General features: G+C 29.3%; 2 non-coding genes across 2 annotated transcripts; both read right to left on the reverse strand.

The window, feature by feature from the left end:
• Window positions 1-3,785: 3,785 nt before the first annotated feature.
• TRNAV-CAC lies at window positions 3,786-3,859 on the reverse strand. The gene has a single exon. It is a non-coding gene; the product is annotated as a tRNA-Val (tRNA).
• A 2,175-nt stretch (window positions 3,860-6,034) lies between these two features.
• TRNAV-CAC lies at window positions 6,035-6,108 on the reverse strand. The gene has a single exon. It is a non-coding gene; the product is annotated as a tRNA-Val (tRNA).
• Between the last annotated feature and the right edge of the window lie 4,766 nt (window positions 6,109-10,874).

A 10,874-nucleotide genomic window follows, 5' to 3' on the forward strand; every position in this document is an offset into this window, starting at 1 on the left:
CACTTTCCGTTAAACCCCTATCTCGCGCTTCTTCCATCTCGGCCATCCCCTCATCACATAGGTTGACCTCGCCATCCATAACAACATCATCGGCCATCTTTCAGGGAGGATTAGAACAAAAATTGTCTGAAAACCTAGGAAAACCCTAGTAGGTCTGCAAAAACCCTAGAGAGAATTCTAGAGAGAGATCGTTAATACTGCGATTTCATTTATTTATGCTTGCCTAATATAAAAACATGTATTGTAACATATCCCGACATACTGTTCAGCGAAGATAACGTGTTGTAATTTAGCTTATCAACTAGCTCAATTCTCGTGTGTTGTTTGCACGGTACTGCTTCGTGATTGTATGTATATGAGTATATAGAATAGATAAGTAAAAGGGAGATGAAGAACACAATGTATAGAACACAATTTCATAAAACCATCTTTTCATTAAGTCTTCACCCTCAATTTATAGGGACCATTACAACTTTTCACATACTCATCATAATTCATGTAATAAGTAAAGACTAAGAAAATGTCTCAAGTTTAATCGTCATAATAATATCATATTTATAACAGACATTTATTTTCTAATAATAATGTTGTATACTAGTAACTACTAACCAATAGGCCGGGTCACTCAACAAAATGCATTTGGAGAGCACATTGCTACATAAAGTAGTAATAGCACTGGCAAATGTCTAAACCGGGGTTTGAATTGGAGACCTCAAGTGTATGAGACTAGCGTGATAACCAACTACACCACCCAAACAACTTTATAGCTCCATAAGCTAAAATGTAATTTTACAATTGAAAATGAAAAAAAAATCATCCAATAGTTTTTTAGTAAATATATAGCATGTATATGTGTCTTGTGTTGTGATTTTTTGTGTTTTGTGTTATAAAATTATGTACCTTAAAAGTATGAATTATGTACTTCGTTGTTTTAAGTTTTAACTCATAGTCCATAATACTATGTGGACCCTAATCCATAATATAAATTGTCATACAGTACTCCCTCCCTCGAGCATTTCTCTATTGAATTATATATTGTAGCTATTGTTGTGTTAGGACTCAGGATTAATAATAACATTGTTCACAAGGGGATTAATAATAACATAACATAATAATAAGTGGATGGAACACAGGCAGAATTTAAAGATGGGAAACAATATTAGCCTAGGAATATTGGATTTTATTTATCATTTTTCTATACTGGAATGGTGTGTGGTGGATTTTAGCCTAGGAATATTGGCTTCTCAGATCTCAGAATCTAGACTTCAGATTTATAAATTGCCAAAAGGAGTTAATACCTCCAATGGTCCTCCGAGTATTAGCGATTTACTAACTGTGGTCATTCGAATTTTAAATGACCTTCAATGGTTCTTCATGTTTTAAAAAATAACCACTCGTGGTCCTAATTTAAAAAATCCGAGTTTAAAATAACCACGAGACGTCTAAAAGAACCACGTGTGGTTATTTTTTAAAACATGGAGGACCATTAGAAGTTATTTAAAACTCGGATGACCAGAACTGATAAATCGCTAATACTCGCAGAACCATTGTAAGTATTAACTCTTGCCAAAAGTGTGAGAAGAATATGAGAAAGGAAGTAAGAAATAATAGCTAACTTTGTAATTGCAATTAATGCTATAGCTTTTTCCATTATCTAAGATTGGAGTATTTGTTGTAGCCAATATCCTGAACTTATTTTGAGTGCTTTGAACTTTGAATGTTCGAATTTTGAAGATTAGATTTTAATTTTTTTTTAAACTCGAGTTCGAATATTCGAGATTGGAAATTCAAGCTCAATTTGAGCCAATCTCAAACTCAAACACTCAAGCTATATAGAAAATTATCTTCATCATCATATTTTAATGGGTGTTGCTATTTGCACCACCCTTTGGTCAAAAGTAGGTATAAAGTATCTTGAAATTATAAAAAGGCAAAAATTTTCAATAATTACATAGATGGTGTAAATAGTCAAATGGAGGTTCATTTTGCTATTTGCACCACCTTAGTCAAACCTCATTTATGAGGTGTAATTAATAATTTTTTAATTCAAAATTTAATTAAGAGAAAATAGTACTTTTTTCCCCTAAGATATATACTTATAGTACTTTTTACCCCCGAATCATTCATGTTAGCATATTGGCCTCCTCAATTATTCTAAAAGTGACGATTCTCCCCCCCCCCCCCCCACCCCCCCCCCCAATATATTAAATTGACATTTCTACCCTTAAAGCAAACATTTTATTTATTTTTTTTCTAACAAATTATTGCGTATACGTAGGGATGACCACGGTTCGGTTCTAACTGAACCGGACACTATAGCAATCGAATTAAAAGTTTCCGGTTAGGAAAAATTGTACACTTTTTCCCTCTGAGTTATATGATTATAACACTTTTTTCCTCTCAGTTATTTGTTTATCCACATTTGCTCCCTCAATTATATTAAAAGTGACAGGTTTTCTCTATTTTATGTTAGGTGAACATTTTTACCCTTAAAACTAAATATTTCATTTATTTTGTCTTCTCCAACAAATTATTGTTTATATGTACGGATGATTATGGTTCGCTTCGAACAATTTTTTTTTATTGCCAATTCAAAATTTATTTTTTTATTTATTATAAATTCTATTTCTTATTTTTAAAATAATATAAATTCAATAATTATTTTATTTTATTTTATTTCATTTTTTTGGTTCTGAATCGTAAGTATAGGAAAATAAAGTTGTGTTATGCCTTCACAATTAGTTATATTTGTTCTATATTTTTTAAAACATTTTTAACCCTAAGAATCTAAGCTCCACTCCCAAGGTTCGAACCTATGACCATTTATTTGAAATGGTAATTAAAATGTCATCATATTACATGATAGTTGGCTTAATCATATTATATATAATAATCATATAAAAACCAATTGCTAAATCAAAGTAATTGTAGATTACTAGTATATATGCCCTCTAATGAAGGTGTGCATTCCTCAAAAAGAGAGAAACCAAATATAATCTTAGATATAAAATCACACTCCAAAATGCTATTGGAACGTAATGGATTGTCAACTTCAATATGACTGCGAAAGTCTAAGAAATCAATATTTTTTCTCCCTTTTTAACTGGAATAAAGTTCGGAAGAGTAATATATAACACGTGTGATTGCAAATTAAAACAAACTCCCTTTGGCTTTGCTTACGATTCAGAACCGAAAAAATAAAATATAATAAAATAATTATTAAATTTATTTTTTTAAAAAAATAAGAAATAAAATTTATAATAAATAAATACATTTTGAACTGACAATAAAATTAAAAAAAAAATTGTTTGAACTAAACCGTGACCATCTGTACATATAAACAATAATTTGTTGGAGAAGAAAAAATAAATGAAATATTTAGTTTTAAGGGTAAAAACGTCTATCAAACATAAAAGGGAGAAAACATGCCACTTTTAATATAACTAGGAGGCAAATGTGGATACATGAATAATTATGAGGGAAAAAGTGTTAAAAGCATATATCTAAGGGAAAAGGTGTCATTTATAATAAATATTTGTTAAAAAAATAATGTTTTGACTAAAATTAATGAAGGTGGTGCAAATAGTAATTTTTTATTTACACTTCCTAAAAATTATCACACCTATTAAATATGTGGTGTAAATAGCAATTAGGGTGGTGCAAATAGAATTCCCCATTTTAATAGAGCCCCGCTTGCAGCCCTAGGCTAACTAATTACATTTTTAGCTGCTGGTTAAAAAATGCATTCGGTGAGCAATTTGAAATGAAGAAACCCGTTAGCAATGTGTCTGAGCCCGGGTTCGAACCGGGGACCTCTAGTGTGTGAGACTAGCGTGATAACCAACTACACCACCCAGACAAGTTGTCAAGTTATTAAGCTCAAATCTTATCTATAATAAATAAATAAATAAAGGGTATCTGGATTGAAAGACACATTTTCATAATATGCTTTCATTATTTTTCTATAATTATCCATAGAGGAAAAGACGGCATTTGGGTTTTGAGGAAAAGACGGAATATCTTTCCTATACAGAGGATACTTTTAAAATAATAATCATTTAAGAAGCCTAATGTTGAGATCCCCTTTATTTATAGGAAAGATATTCATTCGTCTTCCATATACGATGGATGGTGTTTGGCACTTGGTGCAGGATGAAGCATTACATTTTAAAGTTCTTTTATTTATTAATTAATTATGTAGTGGATCATTGTCTCATGTGTAACAAATGTGTTTTGTGAATGTTATGTGGTTGGTTTTAATTTCAAAATTTTATTTTTATTATTGCATAATTATTTTATATATTACACAATATTAAAATTATGATTATATTTAAATAATTTAAGCAATAATAACAAAAATAATAAATGAATCAATATTATATTCAAATAATTAATTATTATTGTAACATTTCTATTTATATTAGAAAATTTTATTTATATTGAAAAAAAGGAGATAATTAAAGAATTTTGAGTTATATATAATATACAAAGTTATAAAGGTAATTGGTGCAAAATCATTAAAGAAAAGTTAATTTATAGTCTTTACACTCTATATGATAATTATAAGTGTGCATTATAATTTTTATTTTATTTTTTCCACTACAAATTATCACAAATTTTACATGAAGCTAAATTTATCTAGCACGAATGGGTACATTTCATTAAGATGGCGTTTGATAGTCAGAAAAGTTTGAAACTTTCTTAGAAATTTAAAAGGTGGAAAAATTATTCCACGTTTGGTGCAATCTTTGACTTAGGTAAGTTTAAGTCAATGGGAATCACATCCCATGATATCAAGGAAAGCAAATCTCATGACCTAAGGGGGTGAGATTCTTTTTCATTCTTCCAAAAGGTTGAACCCCAACCCTAATGAGATTTTTTTTCATGGTTTACTGAGAATCTGTCAATTTTATTGAATTACACATTTATCCTTTTTGGTGCATACTGCCATGTTAAATATATCTTATAAATATAAGAAATTAGGTTCTCCCACCATTACACATTTTTTATCAAAAAACTTGATGATTTTATTTTCTTGTCTGTATCTTAAAAGAAGAAAACTAATTTTGGAAATTTGGTTGAAGAAAGGTAAACAAAAGATGACAATTTGGTTCTTGCAAATCATGTAGACTTTGAAAATTTACATTATTTTTTTTTTAAATACTTTGCATCGTATATATAATGAATTTTATTGGTTAATAAAATGTCATTTTATATTAAATTCAAGTTTTTGTTATTGTTTTAAAGTTTTCATTATTTTGTTTAGGGAAAATGGTAAATTATGTCCCTCACAAATATGCCAATTATCAATGTTGCCCCTGAATTATTAGTGGTGTAAATGTTGCCCTTCAATTTTCAAAATATGAAATATATTGCCCCTCCCCTGAATTATTAGTGATGTAAATGTGGTTACCCGTCGTCTTTTTTGTTCGAAGACCACGTTTTTTTCCTCAAATTTTCTTTCTTCGATTGTTCTCCTTCCGTCAACAACAAATTTTCTCCCTCTTCATATTAGGGGAGGGGCAATATATGTCACGTTTTGAAAATTGAGAGGCAACATTTATACCACTGATAATTCAAGGGTAACATTGATAATTGACATATTTGTGAGGGGCATAAATTACAATTTTCTCTTTTGTTTATAATTGCACATAGTAAGAAATGGATGAGATTTTTCAATGATCGATTGAATGAACAATATAAAGATGGTGTTCAAAAGTTTTTGAATTATGCATTGAAGAGCATAAAATACGATGTTTGTGTGCCAAGCGTTAGAATAGTGGTTATACATCTCGTGAAGTGGTTGAAGTGCATTATCTCAGATTAGTACTACATTTTTCAGTATAAGAATTACATTTTTATATTGACCCGATTCGACCTGTCTCACATAAGTGTGACCCATTTTATAGATGTATATATTAAAGTGCATATAGCGAAAGTAACAAAATAATACATCATATTAAAGTACATATTACGAAAAGTTCAATTTCAGCTGCTGGTTAAAAACGCATTTGGAATGACATGAAAAATGATTTGTCTGAGCCCGGGTTCGAACCGGGGACCTCTAGTGTGTGAGACTAGCGTGATAACCAACTACACCACCCAGACAAGCTGGTTGCTCTTGGTTAGTTAAAGTTATAAATTGTACTAGTCAAAAATGTAGTTTAATAACTGATTTTTTTTTTTTTTTTTTAAAAGACAAGTTAAAATAAACCGATATTCATAAAATGCCTCGGCCAAGAGCAACTTAATATATAGATGCTTAGCATGATGATGTGTGTTGTACTGTATAGACTCAACTCGATCTTCTATTCCAGGGAGGACAATAATTCTAAAATGTGCATTATATTATTGTTAAAAGTTAATTCCACCAAAGCTCCATTGTCTTTGTTGTCGATTTCAAATTTAGTTTCAGACTATCGTTTTTGTAATTTAATACCCCTAACTATTATTTTTTGGACAATTTTAGTCCTCATGATTTTTCCTATTTTTAGTAAGGGCATTTTTGTCTTTTCATAATTTTTTTTTGTTATTTTTCTAATTTTAACCGGTTTAATTGTTTTAGAACTTTAGGTAACCTCTGATTTTTAGTAACTATATTTTTCAACCGATTTTAGTAAGTCCTAAACCAATTAAACCGGTTGAAACTGGAAAAAATAACCAAAAAATAAATATGAAGAAACAAAAATGCCCTTACTAAAAATAGGAAAAGTCATGAGAATGACTAAAAGTGTCCAAGAAATAAAAGTTTGGGATGTTAAATAATAAAAACGATAGTTTGGAATTAAATTAGAATTGCCACCAAAGACAAGCGACCTCTAGTGGAATTAACTTTAATAATGTTTCTATGTGGCTTTATTGTGTTTTTTGTTAAATGTTAATATTGGGGATGGTTGGCTTTACATGCATGGTTAGAAATGTTGATTTCGTATGCGTGCTGTACCAAAATTGTGACAAAATAGACAACTCAATCTCTTAATTATAACCATAGCCCTATTTAGTTTCTTAGTTGTTCGTTTGGTGATTGTTTTAGTCCCTCAAGTCAAATAATATCGGTTAATAATTGATACATTAAAAAGAGTAATAGTAAAATTTTAGCTATATCTCTTTTCTCCCATCATTGCCCCAACCGTCATATATAACATACTCCTTTTATCTACCATTATTGAGGCAATTTTTGCACTGAAAGTTTGAACATCCATCTTCCAGGCACGTTACAATTAAGTACATGTTTGAAGTTTAATTAATTTAAAGATGTATCGAATTTCAAATAGCACACCTTTTAAAAGTTATGGGAAATTTCGACACAAATGTAAGGAGATGCTACTAATTAGGATGTCTTGGAATTATGCCAATCTCGGTAAACGATTCCAAGCATATTCACGATATGGAGTAGGTGTTTATTTTCAATTATGTGAATAGTTTAATTACCATTTGCATTATTCATAATTTTGAGATGTTTATTTCCAATAATGTGAATAGTTTAATTACCATCTTTGTTCACATTTACAAATTGCTTATTGTGTAATTTTGTTAAACATTTCTTTGTTAAACTTTTCCTTTCTTTGGCTGTAATTTTGTTCATTGTTTTATAAAATTATATATATATATATATATATATATATATATATATATATATATATATATCTACTATATATATACTAATAAGAACCCAAGAGAGTTAGGCCTATAATGGGTATAAAAAATAGCGGTCAAATTTTTTAATCAAATGAATGGCTCAGATTGATCCGATTTTAATTTTTCCTTAAGATTTCCTAATTTATCCTTAATGAATATGATTATCCGTTAACTTTTCCGTTAAATATTATCTTTTCCGTTAATTTCTGTTAGTTCACCGTTAACTTACTCATTGATTTCAATAAGAAATTAAGGTTTTAGGTTCGAACCCCATCACAATCAAAGTTGGCATAATTAGTACTCTATTTTACTCTTATTAAATTAAATAATAATAATTTAGTAGCTACAACAAAAAATAATAGATATGCATTTCTTTAATTTAGAATTATGTGTCTACAGTGTCTTTATTCAAAAAAAAAATAATAAAATTATTCATCATCAATAAATTAAATAAAGAAATAGTTTCATTAGTTATATTGTCTTTATTTTTCTCCAATATAAAAATTCTTTACATTCACATTCATCAATTGATTATATTCGCTACATTGTCCCTACAATGTCTTTATTAAAAAAAAATTATTATCAATAAATTAATTAAGAGAAGTAATTTTATTAGTTATATTGTCTTTATTTTTTTCCAATGTAAAAATTCGTTACATTCAAATTCATCAATTGATTATATTCACTACATTGTCTCTTTTTTGTGCACTATTTTTTTTAATTAAATATCAAAGTTATAATACAAAATAATACTATATATTTATTTACCAAGTATTTTATTAATACCATAAAAAAAATAAAAAAAAATATAATTAATAAAGCCAATCATACTAACTACTTGACGGATTTGTTGACAAAAAGAATATTCAAATCACACAACAAATTGAAGTGAGAACTATCTTGCAATGTCCTTATTTGACAATCAACATTTAGCGGTTAGCGTTAGCGGACTATATTAGCGTATTTGACCAGCGAATTATATCAACGGTTGGTAAAAAGATATTTGAAAAAATTAGCTGTTTAGATTATCATGTAAAATGACCTAAGGATATAATAATAATAATAATAATAATAATAATAATAATAATAATAATAATAATAATAATAATAATAATAATAATAATAATAATAATAATAATAATAATAATAATAATAATAATAATAATAATAATAATAATTGTTTTTTAAAAAATAAAAAAAAACAAAAATATAATTAAGCCAATCATATTAACTACTTGGGGGATTTAATTTATTGACAAAAAGAATATTCAAATCACACAAAAAATTGAAGTGGAAAACTACCTCGCAATGTCCTTGTTTGGTAATCAGCAGTTAGTTCTTCAATATTAGTATACATTTAATATGAAAATTCAACATTCAATTATCTATGCATGAATAATTCTAATTTAATCTTGTCTTGACATACTTTAAAGTACTTATTTAAAAAAAAAATATTGGACATTAACCCAATCGCGCAATGCGCGTAAAAAACTAGTATATATATATAGGGAAGGGATCAGGTGCATTTGTGACTTCCCGTGCGGATATGCGGTGGATTAATGTGCGTGAGGTTTATACTTAATGTGCGTGAGATTTGTACTTAATGTGCCTGAGATTTGTACTTAATGTGTGTGAATGTGTAAAATGCAGCAGAAAATATTGATGTCAGCTTCTTCCCCATCCCCAGTAGCCATTTGCCCCCTCCCTGATGATGATGATGCGAAGGCGAGCTATGGTGGTTAAGAATTATGGGAATAATACAACAAAAATTCACACTTTGCTGTTGTGCAAATTTTACTGTGCGTGCGTCATTTATATAAATATTCAACTACATTGAATGTAGCTGATAATCCAGAATCCATGACCAAATTGAAGGAAGAAGTAACAAGAAGCTTGGGCGTTAATGTGCGTGAGTTTCTGTTCTGCTTCCTTCTGAGCTCGTAATTCTGAAATACTCACGCACATTAAGCACAAATCTCACGCACATTAAACACAATACTCAGGCACATTAAGTACAAAACTCACGCATATTAACATGACGCACATTAAGTACAAATCTCAGGCACATTAAGTATAAACCTCACGCACATTAATCCACCGCACATCCGCCCGGGAAGCAACAAATGCACCTGATCCCTTCCCTATATATATATATATATATATATATATATATATATATATATATATATATATATATATATATATATATATATAACTTTCCGCGACACCTTCTGCTGTAACGGGGGTAGCGAAAAGTGTTTATTAAAAAAAAAAAATCGTATGCTTTTCGCGACACCCATACAGGGTGTCACGGAAAGCCAAGCACTTTCACAGACACCGGAATCTCCTACACCTGTACATATGTAGCGAAAATTCTTTTATAGGTATAGTGGACGTACTTTTTTGTACTAGTGGATGTCTTGAGTTATGTCAATCTCGCCCCTAAATTTACTTTGCCATTCCTCTTTCACTCTGAAATCAAATTCAGTAAGCCCTAAAAACCTTTCCTCATTTTCGCCTTCTGCTCTGCCTTTCAACTTCATTCTTCCCTTCGGCCTTCCTCCTTCACTCTTCCCCGAGTCCTTTATGTGGTGGTTAGAAATACCAATGAAGCTTTTTGGGGATTCCCAAAGTGGTATGAACAAGAGTTTCTGATGGGATATTTGCGATTTCTAATCACTAAAAGTTGTCAAAAATATGTTGATTTCCAACCGTGGATTTAGATATCATTTTTAACCTACAAGAGAATTGAGATTTAATTTAATTTAAATTTTTTTTTTTTGGTAAAATGGTCAAATAAGCTCTCCAACTATAAACTAAAATAAAATTAGACCCTCAAACTAAAAAATATATAATGCTACTGATTCTATTACAATGTAGTATCTGTTCATAACTACTTTCTCAACCTAAAGCCAATAACGCACCACTAAGGCTCGAACTCACAACCACCTATATAGGAGTTCAACCCGGGTGCCATCTAAGCACAAAGTGCTTGGCCTAAAAAAAAAAAAAAAAAAAAAAAAAAAAATATATATATATATATATATATATATATATATATATATATATATATATATATATATATATATATATATATATATATATATATATATATATATATATAATTGAACCAAATGTTTTGTATTAAAATTTTTCAAATGTTTTTTAGTAATTAATTAACTATCGTGGGCATCAACGCACCTTCACGTCAGCCTAATATCTGGGAACCGTCTGGA

This window comes from Ipomoea nil, unplaced genomic scaffold (assembly GCF_001879475.1).
Source record: "Ipomoea nil cultivar Tokyo-kokei standard unplaced genomic scaffold, Asagao_1.1 scaffold3069, whole genome shotgun sequence".
Taxonomy (NCBI): domain Eukaryota; kingdom Viridiplantae; phylum Streptophyta; class Magnoliopsida; order Solanales; family Convolvulaceae; genus Ipomoea; species Ipomoea nil.